The following is a 22,657-nucleotide window of genomic DNA, read 5'->3' as shown; positions in this document are numbered from 1 at the left end:
AATTCCAAGAGAAAATAATTACTGTAGCTAGAATATCCAGACTATTCAAAATATTATAAAAATTTAGAAACATGTTTACTGCCAATATGACATTGTGGAGAAAGCAAATAATTTCCTGAGGAAAAAGTATTACTGTTAGTAATTTCATTTGAAGAAAGAATTCACTTGAGAACAAATTGAGTAATTCCATTTTGTAATCATGTTGATGTTTCTGGTAAAATGATCATCGGGTGAATTTTACCCTCATAATGCCTTGGTAATGAGAAGGAACATTTCTAAAATGGTAACTATATTTCTATGGGGATTCTCACAAACAGAAATCCATCTTTAGCCAGTAAATTAAATATTACTTTCAGCACACGATTAATTGCAGATTTATTTTAATTTCCAAAAAGACATTTTGATTGTTTCATATTATAAAAATTTTAAACAGATTTCCAGTTTTCTTCTGTGCTTCTGGTACTTCTTTGTGAAAGGTAGAAAGTTTGATGGGAAGTTTTTCGGAATCAAAATCACATTTCGAAAGGCCATAAGACATAAAAGCAGAAGTAGGCCATTCGGTTCATCGAGTCTGCTCTGCCATTCAATGAGATCATGGTGGATCTGATAATCTCCAAGTCCACTTTCCTGCCTTTTCCCCATATCCCTTGATTCCCTTATTGATTAAAAATCTGTCTATCTCAGCCTTGAATTTACTTAACGACCCAGCTTCTACAGCCCTCTGTAGTAAAGAATTCCACAGATTCACTACCCTCTCAGTGAAGAAATTCCTCCTCATTTCTGTCTTAGATGGGTGACCCCTTACTCTGAGATTATGCCCTCTGGTCCTAGACTCTCCAACAAGAAAAATAACCTCTCAGCATCTACCCTGTCAAGCCCCCTAAGAATTTTATATGTTTCAATAGGGTCACCTCTCATTCTTCTAAACTCCAATGAGTACAGACCCAATCTACTCAATCTCTCCTCATAAGAAAATCCCTCCATCCCCAGGATCAACCAAGTGAACCTTCTTTGGACTGTCTCCAATGCCAGTATATCTTTCCTTAGAAAAGGGGACCAAAACTGTTCACAGTATTCAAGGTGTGGTCTAACTAGTGCCTTGTATAATTTTAGCAAGGCTTCCCAATTTTTTTACTCCATTCCTTTGAAATAGTCAATGTAATACTCCATTTGCCTTCCCTGTTACCTGTTGAACTTGAATGCTAGCTTTTTGTTTTTCATGCACGAGGACTCCCAAATCCCTCTGTGCTGCAGTTTTCTGCAGTCTTTCTCCATTTAAAATATATTCAGCTTCTCTATTCTTCCAGCCAAAGTGCTTAACCTCACATTTTCCCACGTTACATTCCATCTTCCAATTTTTTGCCCATTCACCTAACCTGTCTATATCCCTCTGTAGACTCTTTATGTCATCCTCACCGCTTGCCTTCCCACCTATTTTTGTGTCATCTACAAACTTGGTGATAGTACATTCACTTCCCTCATTCAAGTCATTAATATATATTGTAAATAATTGTGACCCTAGCACTGATTCCTGTGGCAATCCACGAGTTACAGGTTGCCATCTTGAAAATGCCCCCTTTATCCCAACTCTCTGACTTCTTTTTGTTAGCCAATCCTCTCTCCATGCTAATATACTACCTCCAACACCATGGGCTCTTATCTTATTAAGTAGCCATTTGTGCGGTATCTTATCGAACATCTTTTGGAAATCCAAATATATTACATCTACTAGTTCCCCTTTATCTATCCTATTTGTTACCTCCTCAAAGAATTCTAATAAATTTGTCAGGCATGATTTACCCTTCATGGAGTCATGCTGACTCTGCTTGATTATATTATGCATTTCTAAATGTTCTGCTATTACTTCCTTTATTATAGACTAATATTTTCCCAATGACAGATATTAAGCTAATTGACCTATAGTTACCTGTTTTTTGCCTCCCTCCCCTTTGAATAAGGGTGTTACATTGGCAGTTTTCCAATCCGCTGATGCTTCTCCAAAATCTAAGGATTCTTGGAAGATTACTACCAGTGCATCCACTATCTCTGTAGCTACTTCCTTTAATATCCGAGGATGAAGAAGCATCAAACCTTGTTTCTTATTAAACAGTGAAAGCAGTTTTTTTCAAAGCCTCAATTCCATACTAAGTACTTTGTGCAATTCAATTACTATGTATTCTGAGATAGCAGTAATATATTTAACGTTAGTTCCACAACCAATTACATTCTATTTTCATGAACTACTCCAGTATTATTATAACAAAACAGCAAAAAAACTGATTGAAGGACAGATTTTCACAAAATTGATTGTATTTCAGGTTTAAAAAAAACTGCTGAATTTTCCTAGACAAAGCTCAGAGCTTCTTCATAGACTTTAGCAACACATTGCTCATACTGGCTTGGGTGGTGATGGTTAAATCTCAGTCACGTATTCATTGTGATCAATGCTGGTAATTCAGGTGAGATCTGAAGTGACTGGGCAATTTGATTTGCCACTTTACTGCTCAGACGGTTAAGTGAAATTGCCACACACCCTCGCACCCTGCACCCACCCTGCCCCCACCGCCACCCCAACCCCACCAAATGTTTCCTACATATCCCTGCACCTAATCACAAGTCATTCATTCCCCTTCTATCTTGACTCCATTCTCTCTCCCCTTGTCCAGTCCCTTTCCACCTACATCCATGATTCCTCTAACACCCTACATCATATCAACAATTTCCAGTTCCCTGGCCCCAACCGCCTCTTCTTCACCAGGGACGTCTAATCCCTCGACACCTCCATCCCCCACCGGGGTGGTCTGATGGCTGTCTGCTTCTTCCTCAAACAGAGGCCCGAACAATCCTCATCCACCACTACTCTCCTCCATCTGGCTGAACTTGTTCTCTCACTGAACAATTTCTCCTTAAACTCCTCTCACTTCCTCCAAATAAAAGGTGTGGCTATGGGTACCCGCATGGGCCCCAGTTATACCTGTCTCTTTATGGGGTAAATGGAACATTCCTTGTTCCAGTCTTACTCCGGGCCCCTCCCACACTATTTCTCCAGCACATCGATGATTACTTCGGTGCTGCTTCATGCTCTAGTCTGGACCTGGAAAAATTTATTAATTTTGCTTCCAATTTCCACCCCTCCATCATTTTCACATGGTCCATCTCTGACACTTCCCTTCCCTTCCTTGACCTGTCTGTCTCAATTTCTGGTGATAGACTGTCCACCAATATTCATTACAAACTTCCCAACTCCCACAGCGACCTCGACTACAGCTCCTCACACCCCGCTTCCTGTAAAGATTCCATCCCATTCTCTCAGTTCCTTCGCCTCCGTCGCATCTGTTCTGATGATGCCACTTTCAAAACCAGTTCCTCTGACATGTCTTCCTTCTTTCTTAACCAAGGATTTCCACCCACGGTGGTTGACAGGGCTCTCAACCGTGTCCGGCCCATCTCCCACGCATCCGCCCTCACACCTTCCTCTCCCTCCCAGAACCATGATAGGGTCCCCCTTGTTCTCACTTATCACCCCACCAGCCTCCGCATTCAAAGGATCATCCTCCACCATTTCCGCCAACTCCAGCACAATGCCACCAAACACATCTTCCCTTCACTCACCCCCACCACCCCCCACAACCCGGCGGCATTATGCAGGGATCGTTCCCTCCGTGACACCCTGGTCCATTCCTCCATCACCCCCTTCACCTCAACCCCCATCCCACGGCACCTTCCCATGCAACCACAGAAGGTGCAACACCTGCCCTTTTACTTCCCCTCTCCTCACCGTCCAAGGGCCCAAACATTCCTTTCAGGTGAAGCAGCATTTCACTTGCACTTCCCTCAATTTAGTCTACTGCATTCGCTGCTCCCAATGCGGTTTCCTCTACATCGGAGGGACCAAACGCAGACTGGGTGACCGCTTTGCGGAACACCTTCAGTCTGTCCACAAGCATGACACAGACCTCCCTATCACTTGCCATTTCAACACACCACTCTGCTCTCATGCCCACATGTCCAGCCTTGGCCTGCTGCAATGTTCCAGTGAAGCTCAACCCAAACTGGAGGAACAGCACCTCATCTTCCGACTAGGCACTTTACAGCCTTCCGGACTGAATATTGAGTTCAACAACTTTAAATCATGAGCTCTTTACTCCATCCCCACTCCCTTTCCGATTTCCCAATAATTTATATAGATTTTTCTTTTCCCACCTATTTCTATTATTTTTAAATGTATTTCCATCCATTGTTTTATCTCTATCTTTAAGCCTATTTCAACCCCTTCCCCCTCAATCTTTACCTTGCTTGTCCTGCTTTCTACCCTAAATGTCACCTATTAGCACATTTCTTAGCTAATATCACCACCGTCAACACCTCTTTGTCCTTTTGCCTATGACATCTTTTGGCAATCTCCACCTATCACTGGCCCTCTATCTAGCTCTACCTGTCCCATCCCCCCCCTTAAACCAGCTTATATTTCACCTTTCTTCTATTTTTCCTTAGTTCTGTTGAACAGTCATACAGATTCAAAACGTTAACTGTATTCCTCTCCGCAAATGCTGTCAGACCTGCTGAGTTTTTCCAGGTATTTTTATTTTTGTTTTTGTTGAGGAGATATCAGTGTTTGATTAAGGGAAGAAAATTATCAAGAAAATTGTGGGGGTTGTTTGTGGGGGGAGATAAGGCAGCAGATTAACATATAAATTAGCTCCTTAAAATGAGCAAAGATATCAGGTTATCAGGTTAAGAAGAGAAATAAACGCTTTAAGGATAACAACACAAAAATATCTTATATCAGTCGTAAGCTGGTGAACACATAGGGCAGAATTTTCTGCCTGTCGGGAGGCGGGCCTGACCCAATCTCCGGCGGGCAGGGAGCCGATCCCCAGTGGAGAAGCGGGCCCCACCGCCATTTTACGTGGGCGGGCCAATTGAGGCCTGCCCAGCATGACATCCGCCAGGAAGCGCTATGCGCTATGCACTTCCTGTGCGGGCAGGGGGTGGGATTCCCCAAACGCGAGAGTGTGCTTTCGTGCATGCGCACAAAAGAGCGCAGATCTCCCTGAGGCTAAGTGTTGCCTCAGGGAGATCGCTGACACTTTTAAAAAGGTGAAAAATAGAAATAAAAAAAACCTTAACATGTCCCCCTCATGTCACATGAGATGGGACATGTTCATAAATTACAGTAAAACTTTATTAAACTGTTTAAAATGCTGCATGAAACTTCATCCCGCCGGTGGATGAGGTTTCATGTTTTTTCTATTGCCCCCCGGGGCTCCTGGCCTGCCCACCAACCTTAAGGTTGAGTGGGCAGGTACTTTAATTGTTTCAATGATCCTGTCAATGGCCTCAATTGGCCATTGACAGGTCGGTGGGCGCACAGCTGATTTTGCTGTGCCCCCACCCTCCTGAAAATTTAAATGGGGCGGGATAATGTCGGGGGTTCCGCCCGACGTCATCCTGCATCATTTTATGCGTCAGCGAGTGGGCCCTGCCCCTTGCTTGCCAACCTCAAAATTCTGCCCATAGAACTGCCATCTTTACAATACTACCCATCATAATGGAATAATTTCTAGCATAGCATCCTTCAGTATGTTTGATAAAATGGGGAGAATGGAATTTCAGTTTCATCTTCCTTTAAATTTTATCCATGTTTATTCACTTTCTTTGGTAAATTAAAGAAATCCAATAGATTTCAAAAGTGTGAAAATTATGCAGTTTACTGAAAAGCATATGCTTAATCTGCTCAATGCCGAGTTGGTTACATGCCATATACGTACTGCAGCGGTTCAAGAAGGCAGATCACTACCATCTTCTCAAGGGCAATTATGGATGGGCAATAGAAAGCTAGCCTCGCCAATGATATACCCATCCCATGAAAGAATAGAAACATGTCTTTCAGCTGAGCGTTATTACAGAAATAGATTTTGTTTGCTAGCGGGTGATGGGTGTGTAGGACCTAGGCAGTGAAGTCTTTGAACAAAACAAGTTTAAGGAGGATGCAAAGAGCAGGGGATCCTTGAATAGTCAAATCTAGAGGAACAAAAGGTCTGGATGAGAGTTTCAGCAGCTGATGATGTGAAGGAGGGCCAGTAGCAGAGGTGGAAGTGAGCTATTTTGGTAATGGAGATTATATGAGGGCATAAGTTCAGCTCAGAGCCAAATATGATACCAAGGTTTTAATCGGGTTGATTCAGTCTCGGACAGAAGTTGGGGAGAGGGAAGGAGTGGCTAGGAAAAGGAATTTGTTGTAGGGACCAAAGACAATGGCGGACTTGACCCAGATTTGCACTAAGTGGGGTAGCGGGCGGGAAAAAGGAATTTTTACCCACCAGCTGCAATGGCGGCTTTTCACGCCGTATCATCCCAATCCTGCCTCACTAATAATGCATTCCTGGGAAACACACAATTTTGATGGTGGGCAGGCTGTCATTCGTCCACCACGCCACCACCTCGCTGCTTCATCATGCCAGGTGCCATATTTAAAGTGCAGCCGCACGAACACCTCTCAGAGCTTCCAGACAAGGATTAGTGCAAAGAAGACAAAGCCCCTAAAGGCAAGAAGACTGCAGCCTCCAGGTTTAATGACACATCCCTCAGGTGCCTTTTGAATGCAGTGGAGGGCCGCCATGGTGTCCTCTACACCCGCTCTGGCCGCAGGAGGGGTAGTAACATCACCAATCCAGTCTGGGAGGCTGTGGTCAGCACCAACGCCCTACGAAAGAGCCAGTGCCGAAAAGGATGAATGATCTCCTCCATTCTGCTAGGGTAAGTCATACTTCTCATCACTCTCAACTCACACTCACAAACCCATCACACATCCACAGGGATCTCTCTCACAGTTTAAGTGACATCACCATTCACTCTCACACACACCATCATTGTCCTCATCCCATCCACGGGACCACTCAACACCCACACACGCTTGAAATCAAGGTCCTCATTACTTTGAAAATAGAGCCATCCAGCTGGCCGGTGAGTATCTGGCCTGTTCCTGTGCTGCTGGTGAGGTCGGCGTTGCTCTACCCAGTAAAGATCCAGCAGTGCGACATATATCAGACAATTATGCTGTGAGTGGTGTGTCCTGTTCCACAGTCCCTTGCTTTTGCAGGCACATCAGGGAAACAGCTGACAGTATCCACTGCCCAGGGCTTCCAATCAAGCCCTGAAGAAACCTCTCAAAAGGAAATGAAGTCACCTTTATTGTAGACCCATCACAGGCTCACCCACGCCTCGGGATCACAAACTGGTGAGCACATCGCGCTATCTGATGCACAGCAGGCGGCGGCAAAGACTTCCCAGTCTCCAGCACTTGGAAGACCTCTGAAGTTGGTCACGTCTCAGTTGCTGGAGCTGCAAAGGCAAGCACGGGAACATCAGGAAGGGAAGGCCGCTGCACTATTCAGATTGCAAGGCATGATGGAGGAGTCCATCCGCTTCAGGCTGAGGTGAGAGCACTAGCTTTCCAATGCACCGAGACCAACACTGGTAGGATTTTTTTTTAGGGAGCCCCGATCACCTCCCCAACCCAAAAATTCTCTTTAAAAGGGTATACATAATGCGCCAATGAGCAATTGGTGGCGGCAACACTGGAAGGATGGCAGCCGCAATGGAGACCTTGGTCCAGGACATCGCTTCTGCACTGTTGCACGGGCTGAACTCCATCACTGACTCCATAGTTGGCCTCCAACAGTGTGTATGTGAGGGGGCTGCAGGGCAGCTCGATCTCACTCCTTTTCCCCAAGGAGTCAGCCAGGGCCCTCCAGGCACCCATAGGGAGGAGGATCAGCAGGTGCACACTCCAGTCCCATCCATCTAGGTGCCTCCAAGAGTGTCCAGCCAATCTGAATTCCCACTTCCTGTGACCCCAGCAGCTCCAGCTCCACAGACCAAGGAAGGTGCCACTGCCACACAGCATGACCCCAAAAGTAGGCCAGGTCTCGACCCTCCAGAAGATGCCCGCCAAGTTCATCACAGACAGGGCATAGCAGTCAGCAGGCTGCCTCCACCTCCACTGTGGATGTCAGGGGACACCAAGACGTAGTGATATGATTAGAAAGGTTAAGAAGATGTAGTTGCACAGACTGGGCACGAGTGTGAACCACTTCTACATAATGTTCACTATTGTAAATAAACTCCCAAGAATGTCTCCCTGCCTATAGCTCCTTGTTCTGATGAGCAGTGTTCGTGTCACTCAGATGTGAAACCTTGGTTCCTGCACAAGATAAAGGCAGGTGTCTCAGTCCAGGACCTCTTTCCTGTGTTTTGTGCAGCCTTCAGACCAAAGTGATGGTCTGGCCTCACACCCACTGGACACATTACTGATAGCTGCACCTCGACGGTGCTCGTCATTGCTGCCAAATGTGGTGGGCAGGCATCACAGAGTTCCCTCATTCTCTCTGTGTGCTCTCAGCACCTTTAAGGTGGGGACCTGCCCCCAACTCATCAGCATCTGTGACCAGTGACCCTGTGCTCCTGAAGAGCTCAGATGCTGAAGACTGACAAAGGATCAGATTCTTTTAAAGTTTCATGGCTTCATCTCTATAATATGACCTTGTTCACGGAGCACAAGCAAGCTGCCAGACAGGAGTCAGACAATAACAGAAGATTAATGGAGTGTCCTCATTGCAGGTCATCATCATCCTCCTGCCTTGTCTGGCCAGTGCAATGGCTTCATCGCCATCATTGTCACCTCCAAGGACCTCCTCAACCTTATTCCCGTTGATGTCCCCCTCATCAGATGAGACCTCCAGCTCCCCCAACTCTTCCTCAGCCAGCTCTGCTCCCCGTTGCAGCGCCAGGTTATAAAGGGCGCAGCAGACAATGACGATGCATGGCACCCTCTGTGGACTGTTTTGCAGGGCTCCACCAGACCAGTCCAGGCACCGGAACCACATTTTCAGCATTTTGATGGTCTGCTCCATCAAGGTGTGAGCTGCAGCATGAGCCTTGTTATAACTTCGCTCTGCTGCAGTCTGAGGCCACACAGATGTCATCAGCCACATCCTCTGCAGGTAGCCCTTGTCCTTGCAGCTTCTGTGGATCCTGGAAAAGGTCAGGGTTCTGTGACCGACTGAGAATGTAGGAGTCATGGATACTCTCTGGGAACAATGCTCAGACCTGCAGGATGCATTTGTGGTGGGCACACACCAGCTGAAGAATGAGCGAATGGAGGCCCTTGCAGTTGGCATAGTTGATCGACTGTTGCGACGGAGATGTAAGCGCCACATGAGTGCAGTCAATGGCACTCTGCATCTGTGGGAAACCTGAGATCTGGGTAAATCCCAGCACTCATGTATCTTGGTTTTCATGGTCCCGGGCGAAATGCACAAAGTTGTGTGCAGCTGTGATCTCATGGATGCATTTGTGTGTGAGGCTTGTGGTGTCCCAGAGAGGTCACCTGCGGAGCTCTGAAAGGGTCCACTGGCTTAAAAATTGAGCACCGCAGTCACTTTCACGGCCACCATCAGTGGATGCTCTCCATGTTCCCGTGGCGCCAAATCCTGCAGCAGCTGGCAGATGTGACCGACCAATTCCCTAGTCTTTGATGACACTGGTTCTCAGTCATTTGCAGGAATCAAAGGCAGTGTCTATAGGCCCTGGGTCTAGCTGGACACCAAACAGTGACAGCTCGCTGTGGCTCTTCAGCGGCATGTGCAGGGGCCCCAGCCGCCCCTTCTTCCAGAGGGTGCTGCTCTCCCCTCTGCCCAAGCAGGCGCCCCTGTCGCTCTCTTTTCCTTCATCTCTGCCCTCTGTACGCCACAAGGCACACAGCTAGTTCACCAGGCTTGATGCTTTTGATGTACTCCAACTGAAGGATGAAAGTGAGAGACGTGTGGGTTAGCTTGCGTGTTCTAAGAACCTCTCTTGGTTAAATCTGAAGGCCCCTTAAAGCATTCCAGAGAGTGCTGGCCAACACTTGGATGGCCAGAGTTTAATGCGCTGCATGGCTGCCTGAGAGCTCACCCACCTCCATCCCACTCCGCCTGACCAATTGGAGGCAGCATTGCCCATTGGACTGCACGCTGTGCTCTCAGCTCAGGCACAAGCATTCTCCTAACCTGCACTGCAAGGCTGCACTGTTAGCTTGAACCATGGGGAAGACTGGTCCAAACCAGGATGATGACATTGCAATGGGCTGTGAGCGCCTCCACCAGTGACTGCTCCATGACCAACTTTAGCAAGGAGATAGTACAACCTGCCCAGTGCTCCAACTGTTCTTCAGTCCGCTCAAATGCTCATTAGTTTGCAGTCTATGTCTGAGAATGAAAAGCTCTGGAGCATTTGGTGGCACTTTCATGCCTCTGCATTGCTTGAGTGGGTAGATATGCTAGAGACCGACTCCAAGCATGTCAATGTGGCTGCACCTGAAGTGTCTCAGCTGCAGAGGAATGATCACTTTATACAAGGTTTCCGTCACAATTCCCTCCCCCAACCCTGCAGTGCAGCCCTTCCCCCCACCAACTCACCTCAACCGCAGGGCAGCCCTTGCCCACCCCCTCCCCCACAACTTGCCTTAGCTGCAGTGCAGTCCTTGCGCAATGCAGCCCAACTCGCCTCAACCACAGGGCAGTCTTTGCCCTAGCACCGCATTGTCAGCCAGCCGGAAAAATGCAACTTGCCTGTGCCATTACCTAAATGTGCGGTGCCTCGACCTTGAAGTCAAACAGGTGACCCTGGTGAGCGCTGCGCAACGTTACTGTGTACTCATCTCTGAGTTCCCCTCAAAGTGCAGCCCACCAAGTGTACGCTTTGTGTATGCTGTTGTGAAATGCGTTGGTGGGTGCTCGGATGATCCAGTGTAGGGGGATGATTCTGGCAGACTGGGCATATACTGATATACAGATGTATTGCAATGAGGTTCCCGACGTCCAGTGGCCAAAACTGGGGCCTGCCATTGGCGGATAGAGTGGACAAATGCAAACTGGTTTCACGACTTCATGACTCTGATTTTTGGCCTTCTCACGTATTGTCCACTTATACCACCAAACACGCCCGGCGCCAATGGGCATGGAAAATTCTGCCCAATGGTTTTCATCTCCTCTATATTTAAATGGAGAAAATTTCTGCTCATCTCTAATACTGAACGTTCACATAACGAATCAGTGACAGTGGTGTTTTGAAAGACAGTTTGTTTTACTCCCCACTCTATTTAGAGAAAACAACTGTCAAGGCATCTGTCTTGTCTTGGAGTGCTTGATAGCCAATGGGTTCTGGCAGCCCCAGTAAAGTGCACAGAAGCAACCATTAAATCTGTTGTCAGGTGCTGCAGTCTCCTACAAACTCATCCCGATCCAATTCACACAATTCCACTGTGAGTCACCAGTGGTTCTATTCTGGATATAAAGTGCCTGCCTTTCAACATATATTGAGGTTGTCAACTCCTTATAAATAAAAGCCATTGTGCTAAAAATTCAAATATCCAATAGCTCAAATTAAGTAATGAAAATAACCCAAAGTAGAAATCTGCTGATGTATTTGAATCATTAGATTTATCTGAATTAAGCAAACTGTACTTAAGAAAATAAAGACTTACTCTCGTATCATGCCTTTCCTGACCACAGGACATCCCAAAGTGTGTTACAGCCAATGGACAGATTCTCTTTGAATTACAGTCACTCTTGCAATATAGGAGCGCAGCAGACAATTTCTTAGCAGCAAGAGCCACAAGCACAAATGTAATAATGACCAGATAATCTGTTTTGTTTTATTGCTGTTGGTTGAGAGATAAATATTGCCCAAGACACCAGGAGAACACCCTGCAGTTCTTCAAAATTGTGCCATCGGCTCTTTGCTGCTCACCTGAGAGGGCAAAAGTGGCACCAATTTAATATCTCATCTGAAAGACTGCAATGCTGACAGTGCAGTGTCATAGAATCATAGAATGGTTACAGCACAGTAGGATATTCAGCCCATTATGGTCATGCTGGCTCTCTGGAAGAGCAACTCACTCTCCTACCTTTTCTCCATATCCCTGCAATATTTTTTGTTTTAGATAATTTTCCAATTCTCTTTTGAAGGGCTCAACTGAATCTGCATCCACTACACTCTCAGGCAGAGCATTCCAGATCCAAACCAAGTGCTGAGTAAAAAACATTTTCACCATGTACTAAATCAATGTCCTCTGGTTCTTGACCCTTCCACCAATGGGAACAGTTTCTCCCTATATACTCTATCCAGACCCCTCAAGATTTTGAAAACCTCCACAAAATCTCCTCTTAATCTTCCATTCTGCCTTCATACCCTGAAGCTGAGGGGTGACCAAATCTATAAACGTGTAATCCACAAAACTCTCAACCTTGTGGATAGCTGCAGGGGTGCCAGCTGCTGCTCAAACTCCAAAACTCAGTGTTTGAGCTGCTGCAGCAGAGGAAACTTCCTGCACATACAGTTAACCAGGGCACTTCTTGCCAGGAGCGGTAGCCACTGCTGGGACTACAGGCAGCTTCACCACATTGAGGTGCCGAGGTAAGGCCGGGGTCAGGGCTCTCAGCAAGTGAGGTGGGGGCCCAGGTTCAAGAGGCCGGGAAATAATTGAAGGTGATGAATGGCCTGGGGTGGGTGCCTATGATGGGCCCAAGGGACCCACAAAGGAGCTCCCCTTCCTTTCCCAACACCAGCCAATGCAGCTAAGGCCATCAAGGTTTCCATCATGGTGTGGGCTGTTGTAATATGTCTTTAAGGGATAACATCATGACATCACTAGAAGGGAAGTGTGTCATCCGAAAGAGCCTTAAATTCATCTTTATTTTTGAGCAGAGCGCACACACGAACATATGAGCAAGGAGCAGGAGTAAGCTATTTGGCCTCTAGAGCCTGCTCTCTGCTATTTAATAAGATCATTGCTGATATGATCTGATAGCAACCTCAAATCTGCATCCCACCCAACCCCTGATAACCTAACACCCCTTGCTTACCAAGAATCTATCTACCTCTGCCTTAAAAATATTCAAGGACTGTTTCCACAGCCTATTCAGGAAGAAAGTTCCAAAGACTCATGACCCTCTGAGTGAAAAAATTTTGCCTCATTGCAACTAGAGAGCAGGCTATCCTAGACTGGCATTGTGCAATCTGAAAGGATTAACTAACAATCTTATTTTGTGGGGTCCTTTGGGTAAGAGTGATGATAAAATGTGGGAATTGTTCATTAGGATGGAGAGTGAAGAAGTTGAATCTGAAACTCAGGTCCTGAATCTAAATACAAGGGTATGAGGCGCGAGTTGGCAATGATCGATTGGGGAACCTTACTAAAAGGGTTGACAGTGCATAGGCAGTGGCTAATATTTAAGGAACATATGCATGAATTACAACAATTATTCATTCCTGTCTGGTGCAAAAATACAACAGGAAAGGTGGCTCAACCATGGATTACAAAAGAAATTAAGGATAATATTAGATCCAATTAGGTGACATATAAAGTTGTCAGAAAAAGCAGCAAGCTTGAGGATTGGAACAGTTTAGAATTCAGCAAAAGTGGACAAAAAGATTGATCAAGAAAGGGAAAATGGAGTATGAGAGTAAACTTGCAGGGAACATAAAAGCTGACTGTAAAAGCTTCTATAAATACGCAAAGAAAAAAAGGTTAGCAAAGGCAAATGTAGCTCCCTCACAGTCAGAAATGGTGGAAATTATAATGAGTAACGAAGAAATGGCAGAAGAATTGAACACATATTTTGTTTCCATCTTTACAAAAGAGGACACAAATAATTTCCCAGAAATGTTAAGGAACCAAAGGTCCAGTAAGAGGGAGGAATTGAAGAAAATCAGTATTCGTAAAAAAATGGTGCTAGAGAAATTAATGGGGTTAAGGACTGAAAAATCCCCAGGCCTGATAATCTATCTCCCAGAGGACTAAAGGAAGTGGGCCTGGAAATACAGGATGTATTGGTGGTCATCTTCCAAAATTCTTTAGACTCTGGAGCAGTTCCTACAGATTGGAGGGTGGCAAATGTAACTACACTATTTAAAAAAGGAGGGAGAAAAAATAACAGAGAATTTCAGACCAGTTAGCCTAACATCAGTAGTGCGAAAATGCTAGTGTCTATTATAAAAAGTTTGGCAACAGAACACTTGGAAAATATTAATAGGATTAGACATCAGTTTGGGTTTATGAAAGGGAAATCATGCTTAACTAATCTACTGGTGTTTTTTGAGGATGTAACTAGTAAATAGGTAAGGGAGAACTAGTGGATGTGGTGAATTTGGATTTCAAGAAGGCTTTCGATAAGGTCCCCCTTAAGAGGTAACTGGGCAAAATTAAAGCACATGAGATTGGGGGTAATATAATGGCTTGGATTGAGAATTGGTTGACAGACCAGAAACAGAGAGTAGGAATAAATGGGTCTCTTTCCAGGTGGCAGGCGGTGACTAGTGGCGTACTGCAGGGATCAGCGCTTGGGCCCCAGCTATTCACAATATAGATAAATGACTTGGATCATGGAACCAAATGTAATATTTCCAAGTTTGCTGATGACACGAAACTGAGTGGGGTTGTGATGAGGATGCAAGGAGGCTTCAGGGCAATTTGGACAAGTTGTGTGTGTGCACAAACACATGGCAGTTGCAGTATAACGTGGATCAATGTGAAGTTGTACGCTTCGGTGTGAAAAACAGAAAGGCAGAGTATTATTTAAATAGTGATATATTAGGAAATGTGGATGTTCAAAGGGATCTGGGTTCCTTGTACACCAGTCAATGAAAGGAAACAGGCAGGTGCAGCAAGCAATTAGGAAGGCAAATGGTATTTTGGCCTTCGTTGCAAGAGGATTTGAGTTCAGAAATTGGGATGTCTGACTGCAGTTATATAGGGCCTTGATGAGGCTACACTTGGTGTACTGCATACAGTTTTGGTCTCCCTACCTAAGAAAGGATATACTTGCCGTAGAGGGAGTGCTGCGCAGGTTCACTAGGCTGATACAGGGGATGGCAGGACTCTCGTATGAGAGATTGGTTCGACCGGGTCTGTATTCACTAGAGTTTAGAAAAATGAAAGGGGATCTGATTGAATCATATAAAAATGTAACAGGAGTAGACAGATTGGATGGAGGGAGAATGTTTCCCCTGGTTGGGGAGTCTAGAACCAGGGGCCACAGTCTCAGGATTCGGGACAGGCTATCTAGGGCTGAGATGTGGAAAAAATGTCTTCACTCAGAGGGTAGTTAACCTGTGGAACTCTACCACAGAAGGCTGTGGAGGCCGGGTCACTGGGTATATTCAAGAAAGGAATTGATACATTTTTGGATATTGGGGGCATCTGGGGACATGGAGAGAAAACGGGAATATGGTGTTGAGATAGAGGATCAGCCATGATCATACTAAATGGCAGAGCAGGCTCGAAGGGCCAAATGGTGTACTCCTGTTTCTATGTTTCTATGTTTCTAAATTTGGCAACCTTCCCATCCAACCCTTCATCTAGTTCTTTTATGTAAATTGTAAACAGTTGAGGTCCCAGCACTAATCCCTGTGGCACACCACTCATTACATCTTGTCAACTTGAAAAAGGCCCATTTATATCTACTCTCTGCTTCCTGTTAGCCAGCCAATCTTCTATCCATGCCAATATGCTATCCCTTATACCACGAGATTTTATTTTCTGCAATAACTATTGATGTGGAACTTTACCAAATGCCTTCTGGAAATCTAAGTACCTCTAAGTACGGTACATCCACTGGATCCCCTTTATCCACAGCACACATTATTTCCTCAAAGAACTCCAATAAGTTGGTCAAACATGATTTTTTTTCATTCGTTCATGGGGTGTGGATGTCGCTGTCTAGGCCAGCATTTATTGCCCATCCCTAATTGCTCTTACTCAGAGGGCAGTTAAGAGTCAACCATATTGCTGTGCATCTGGAGTCACATGTAGGTCAGACCAGGTAAGGACGACAGATTTCCTTCCCTAAAGGACATTAGTGATCCAGATGGGTTTTTGGGCATCATTAGACTGTTAATTCCAGATTTTTATTGAATTAAAATTTCACCAACTGCCATGGTGGTATTTGCACCCAGGTGCACAGAGCACTACCCTGGGTCTCTGGAATACCAGTCTAGTGACAATACCTCTATGCCACCACCTCCTCCTTCCCCTTGCACAAAACCACATTGACTTTGCCTGATTACCTTGAGCTTATTCAAATGCCCTGCTATAGCTTCTTCAATAATAGCTTCTAACATTTTCCCTATGACAGATGTTAAGCTAACTGGTCTGTAGTTTCCTGCTTTCTGTCTCCCTTCCTTTTTGAATAATTGAGTTATCTTTGCTATCTTCCAATCTAATGGGGCCTTTCCAGAATCTAGGGAATTTTGGAAAATTAAAACCAAGGCACCAACCATCTCACTAGCCACTTCTATTAAGACTCTAGGATGAAGTCCATCAGGACCCAGGAACTAGTCAGTCTTTAGCCCCAACAATTTATTCGGTACCACTTCTCTGGTGATTGTAATTTTTCTGAGGTCATCCCTCCCTTCCATTTCCTGGTTTATAGCTGCTTCTGGGATGTTACCCATATTCTCTGTAGTGAATACTGGTGCAAAATACCTGTTCAATTCATCTGCCATTTCCTTGTTTTCCTTTATCAATTTTCCATATTCACTTTCTATAGGACCAGTGCTCAATGTGTTAACTTGTTTCTTTTTGAAGTATTTATAGAAACTCTTACTGTCAATTTTTACACTTCTGGCTAGCTTTCTCTCGTACTCTAATTTTTCCTTCCTTATTAATCTTTTAGTCATCCTTTGCTGTTCCTTATATTCTGTCCCATCTTCTGGCCTTCCACCTGTCTTTGCATAATTATATACTTTTTCTTTAAGTTTGATACTATCCTAAACCTTTATAGTTAACCATGGATGGCACGCCCAACCTGAATGGGCAGAAAACTGCGCAAGATGGCGTCGGGCGAGCGTCCCAACGTCACCGCACACTCATGCAATATTTTGCTTGGTGGATGCCCGCAACAGTTGGAAGAGTGCCTGGCGACAATGAAACGGGCAATTAAGCCCATTAATGGCGCAATTGTCCGCGATATTTCGTGGCTCGTCGAACCTTGCAGTTGTCGGACGGGCCAATTGGTCAGGCGGCCTTTACATTTCGATGAAACCTCATCCAATTGCGGGATGAAATCTCTGTTAGGGAATAAAATAAAAAGAAATACCCTGGGACAGCATTTTTATGAGGTATTTTTCAAGTGCTTGATTGTGCTGCATGAAAATTTGGTTTGCAGCTCTTTTGTGCTTTCTTTTATTATTTGGAGGTCTGCAGCTCCCTGAGGCAGCTGTCTGCCTTCAGGGAGCACAGTGGAAGTGTTCACCCACCCTTTTCCCATGCCACCCAGGCAGTGCTGAGCTTTTCAGCACACATTTCACACTGGCTAGCTGCTAATTGGCCAGCCAGTGTGAAATCACAGTCGGGGACCCATCACGGTCTGGGGCCTGTTTCCTGACTGCTCCTGGGACTGCCTGAAGAGGGAAAAGTTAAGGCCTTGGACTTTTTCTTACTCATTGGAATGTATCTATTCTGTGTACTCTGAAATAGCCCCTTAAATGTGTGCCACTCCATCTCTATTGACCTATCCCTTAACTTAATTTGCCAATTCACTTTAGCCAGCTCTGCTTTCATGTCCTCATAAATGCCCTTATTTAAGTTTAAAAACATAGTCTTGGACCTACTCTCCTCCCTCAAACTGAATGTAAAATGCCAGAATGTTATGGTTGCTGTTACCTAGGGACACCTTCACTATGAGGTCATTAATTAATCCCATCTCGTTGCACAATACCAGGTCTACCTGCTCTCTGGCTGGCTCCAGAACATGCTGTTCTAAGAAACTATCTCAGAAACATTCTATGAACTCCTCATCTAGGCTACCTTGGCCCATCTGAATTTTCCAGTCTGTATGTAGAGTAAAATCTCCCATGAATATCGCAGTGCCTTTCTGACAAGCTCTCTTTATTTTTTCTTTTATGCTCTATTCTACCATGTGGCTACTATTAAGGAGCTCGTACATGACTCCCACAAGTGACTTCTTGCCTTTACTGTTTCTCATCTCTACCCAAACCGTTTTCACATCCTGGTTTCCTGAACTTAGGTCATTCCTCTCTATTGTGCTAATACCATTATTAACTGATAGGGCCACTCCTCCACCTTTTTTTCACATTTTGTCCTTCCTAAATGTCCTATACCCTTTAATATTCAGGTCCCAATCTATGTCCTCCTGCAGAGTTGTCTCTGTAATGGCAATTAAATTGTACTTATTTACTTCTATGGTCACACTCAGTTCATCTGTTTGGTTTCAAATGCTTCATGCATTCAGATACAGAGCCTTTAGTTTTATTCTTTTATTCTTTTTATAACCTCTAGTTTCATCTGTTGATTTACTGTTAGATTTGTATTCTCTATCCCTTCCTGCCATGGTCTGTTTATCATTTCTCGTAATAATAACTTTCTCTTTTGCCTTGTCTCAACTCTTTGATTTACCACATCTTCCCAAATTTGTACCCTTGCCCCCATTGCTTGGTTGAAAACCCTCTCTACTTCTCTAGTTATGTGGCTCGTTAGAACACCAGTCCCAGCAAGATTCAGGAGTGGACCATCAATGGTACAGATCCTACCTTCGCCAGTACTGGTACCAGTGCCCCACGAACCGGAACCCGCTTCTCCCACACTAGGCTTTGAGCCACACATTCATCTCCCTAATCTGATTTCTCCTATACTAATTTGCACATGGCTCAGGCAATAATTCACAGATTATGACCTTCGAGGTTCTGCTTCTTAATTTGGTGCCAAGCTTCTCATACTGACTATGCAGAACCTCCTTCTTTGTCCTGCCTATACTGTTAGTCCCAACATGGACCACGATGACAGGGTGCTCCCCCGCCCACTGGAAGTTCCTCTCCAGCCCTGAGCAGATGTCCCGAACCCTGGCACTGGGCAGGTAACACAGCTATCTGGACTCATGCTCTTTGCTGCAGAGACGGTGTCAACCCCTCTGACTATACTGCCCCCTACTACCATTATATTCCTTGTAAATCCCCCCGCTTGAATAGCCTATTGTATCACAGTGCCATGGCGAGTTAGTTCATCTACCTTGAAGCCCCACTCTCATCCAAACAAGCTGAAAAATCCTCAGACCTAATGGACAATTGCAAGGGCCGAGGTTCCTGCACTCCTGACCTCTGGGTCCCCTTACCTGCCTCTCTTGCAGTCACACCCTCCTGTCCCTGACCACTGACCAAATCAGAAGACTCCATCCTAAGGGGCATGACCGCCTCCTGGAATAAAGTGTCCAGGTAACTTTCCCCTTCCCTGATATCCGCAGTGTCTGCAGCTCGGCCTCCAGCTCAGTAGCTCGGAGCCGAAGTTCCAGCTGCTGCAAACACTTACTACAGATGGGTTTGCCCTGGATCGCACTGGTATACAGAAACTTCCACATCCTGCAATCGCAGCACATCGCTTGCCCTCATCTCCAAAATGTGTTAATTAATTAGTTGCTAATTAATTAAAATTAATAAAGCTTACACTTCCAAATCAGTTTTGGCTCTGGCAGTAAACTTGAGAATACTGATAAAACAATATTATACTTACAATGCTGATAAAACTAATAATACCAGTTACTGGTTTACCTGCTCCTTCTGCTGCACCAAAGCAGAAATCAAATACTGGAGGCTGAAAAGGAGTAGAAGAAAAAGAAAAGGACCTCCTCCCGCACTTCACCGAACTCCCCACTCAGCACACTTTACTTCTTGCAGTAAACTTTACCTAAAGCACCTCTTTCCCCCTATGTACTGAATTCCTACTTTGAACCAAATTCCCAAATATACTCACTCAGTTTCTGTCTCACTCAGGCCAAAGTCTCCCCTCTGTGACCATGCGCCTCTACTGATGATGTCTTCAAGCTATCTATCTATGTATAAATGTTTCCATGTGCCTAGCCTAAATAAATGAACCTACAAAGTTTTTACACAACCCCTTATGAGTGGTTGGTGCGTATAACATTATAACAACACAATATGGTGCTCAGCGGTGGTCAGACAGGTGACAGCAAGATTAAGTACAGGTACAACTTGATGAACAGCCTTAGGTCATGCTAATGGCATGAGATGACCCTTGACAGTTTGGTCAGACCGCAATGGCAAGTGTCGAGAATGCAGTGGCTGATGATACAGGAAAGCTTTGAAGACACAGTGTTGGGATAGTGTTCAAGTAAAGAGCTGGTAAGCAGGCAGATCCCTCGTGGTGAGATTGCAGTGACAGCCTATCAGTTCCATGAGTGGTACAGTGCGTTGGGAGGACCAGCACCAGGTTAACTCAGCCAGGAAAGCTGAGTGACCAAGGTGTAGGCTGGATCAATAGTGAGCAAGGGAGGGACAAAAAAAAACAAAATCATCAAAAAAATCAGGCTAGAAAAGGTTGTGATGATAATGGGCAGAGCTTCAGTAATGCCCACAAAGGCAACTATAGTGGCAGTCATCCCAGGTACTATAGGAGAAGGTAGGTCAAAGGTATATTGTCAGAATGTCCACTAACATTCTCCCTTTTAAGTGCGGGAGGAGGTGCTTTTCTTTTTCATTTACTCTTTTTCAGCCTCCAATATTTGATTTCCACTTTGGTACAGCTGACCCATCATCTGCATTCAAAATATTTAAACAGCATACAGAGTTATGGTTTCTTGATTCAGGTGTAACTGAACCAGACAAGCAAGCCATAAAAAAATCACCTAGCAATTGAGAATTAAGGTCTATACAGCTGAAAACGTCAGGATTAACAGCAGAAGAGTGAAAGGTTTGCTAAAAGATATGGACTACATTGGAAGACCAGTTCAGAATCAGGTTCAATTTCTGTATTCATTGACTAGAGTTAATGTCACTTTGAAACAACCTACAGAATCCATAGATCACTTTGTCAGCAGATGCAGAGAAAAGCATACATACTGCGATTTTTCAGGCTCAGAGCTGCCAGATAATTGTTGAGTTGGTGATTGCATCTAATCCCTTGAAAGAATTCCAGAAAGATCTGCTTCTCAAGCCCAAAATGTATAGCACCAAAGAGCCACTAAAGGATAGATGTAAGCATGAAGCAATCCTCACAGGTTGACAAAGCTTACAGGTCCTAAGTACAACACCAATTGTCGACGCACTAGTTTAAACATCCAAACCTGGCAAGCCATGAGGAAAGTGTAGCCTTCTACCTGTGCCAAGGGAATGCCCAGCTTTCCATCAATTCTGCAAAGAATGTGGCAGAAAAGACTATTGGCAGTGGTAGTGCTGTAGAGCAAAGGCTGAAGTAGCTACAAAGAACCATGCACTGATCCAAACAGACTGTTTATAACAGGTAGCTTTAAACAATAAGAATGGCCATCCAGTATTCTGTCAGAAACATTTACATTGGATGAGTGACGAACCAGAAAATGACGATGGTGTACACTATGAGATGAAGAGTGGTGAATACTTGTCTCCCACCATCAATCTTATGGAAAACATAGATAATATCACACCATCCGAAGTGTTTGCCAAGATTCAAATTATCTGTCCTATGAAAGATGGCAGCTATTCGTTATTGGCCAAAATTGACATAGGACAAGTGCCAACATACTACCCCTGTGAATTTTAAGACATGTATCCACAGACATGGGTGGCCATGACGAAACCTACTGTGAAACTCTCAGGGTACAACAGTTCTCTAATTCCACATGCAGGATCCACAGTCCTGGAGTGCAAGTATAATCGATCTTCCTGGTGCCACATCGTGGAGACTAAAGGGCCAGTGATTGTAGGTCTACCAGCATGCTGTGACTTTGCACTAATGACATTCCATGGAATTAGTCGGATATAAATGGAAGATCAACCTCAGAAACTACATCTATTATATCAGTCCATGACCTAACATTGAAGCATCATTGAAGGATAGTCTGATTCAATGCAGAATGTCCACGAACATGTGAGACAATTTTGGTCTTACCGGATGAGCTAGGCATCTCCCGGGGACTCATTTCTAAAGGCAGACAGGTCATCATACTGGAATTTTTGTGACCTGATATTCTTCAACAACTTCATCACTCACACATGGGCATAAATTGGGTGAGAAGATTTGCAAGAGAGATTAGCTGGGTAGGAACAGTGACATTGAAGTCATCATCAAAAAGTGTGGGGCATGTCAAGAGTATATGCAAAGTCAGCACAAAGAATCACTGATTCCACATGAAGTTCCAACCCATCCTTGTCCAAAATCACATACGGCATCTTTCATGTCCATGGCAATGACTTCATCCTCAACTTAGAGTACTTTACCAAGTACCCTGTTACTCGACAATTGCACAATACATCAAGCACAAGTATCATGACACTTCCAAGTGCTATTTTCAGTTTATTTGGTCCAACTAGAGAGATCATTATGGATAATGGTCCACAAATTATTGGTAAGCCATTTCAGGATATGTGTGAGAAATGGAATATTGATCACACTACTTCTTCACCCCATTCCTCTAGATCTAACAGCTTGGCTGAACAGATGAGTCACATGGTGAAATCCCTAATTCCTAAATGGACAGACCAAGCAACATCTACACATTGCAATGTTACTTCTGAGAGTGACATATTAAAGTATAACTATTCCATCACTGGCAGAGGTCACGTTTGACAGACCAGTGCATGTGAATTTACCTAGTCTTACCCATTC

The sequence above is a fragment of the Carcharodon carcharias genome, chromosome 3 (assembly GCF_017639515.1).
Source record: "Carcharodon carcharias isolate sCarCar2 chromosome 3, sCarCar2.pri, whole genome shotgun sequence".
In the NCBI taxonomy this organism is placed as follows: domain Eukaryota; kingdom Metazoa; phylum Chordata; class Chondrichthyes; order Lamniformes; family Lamnidae; genus Carcharodon; species Carcharodon carcharias.
This window is presented reverse-complemented; position numbering follows the sequence as displayed.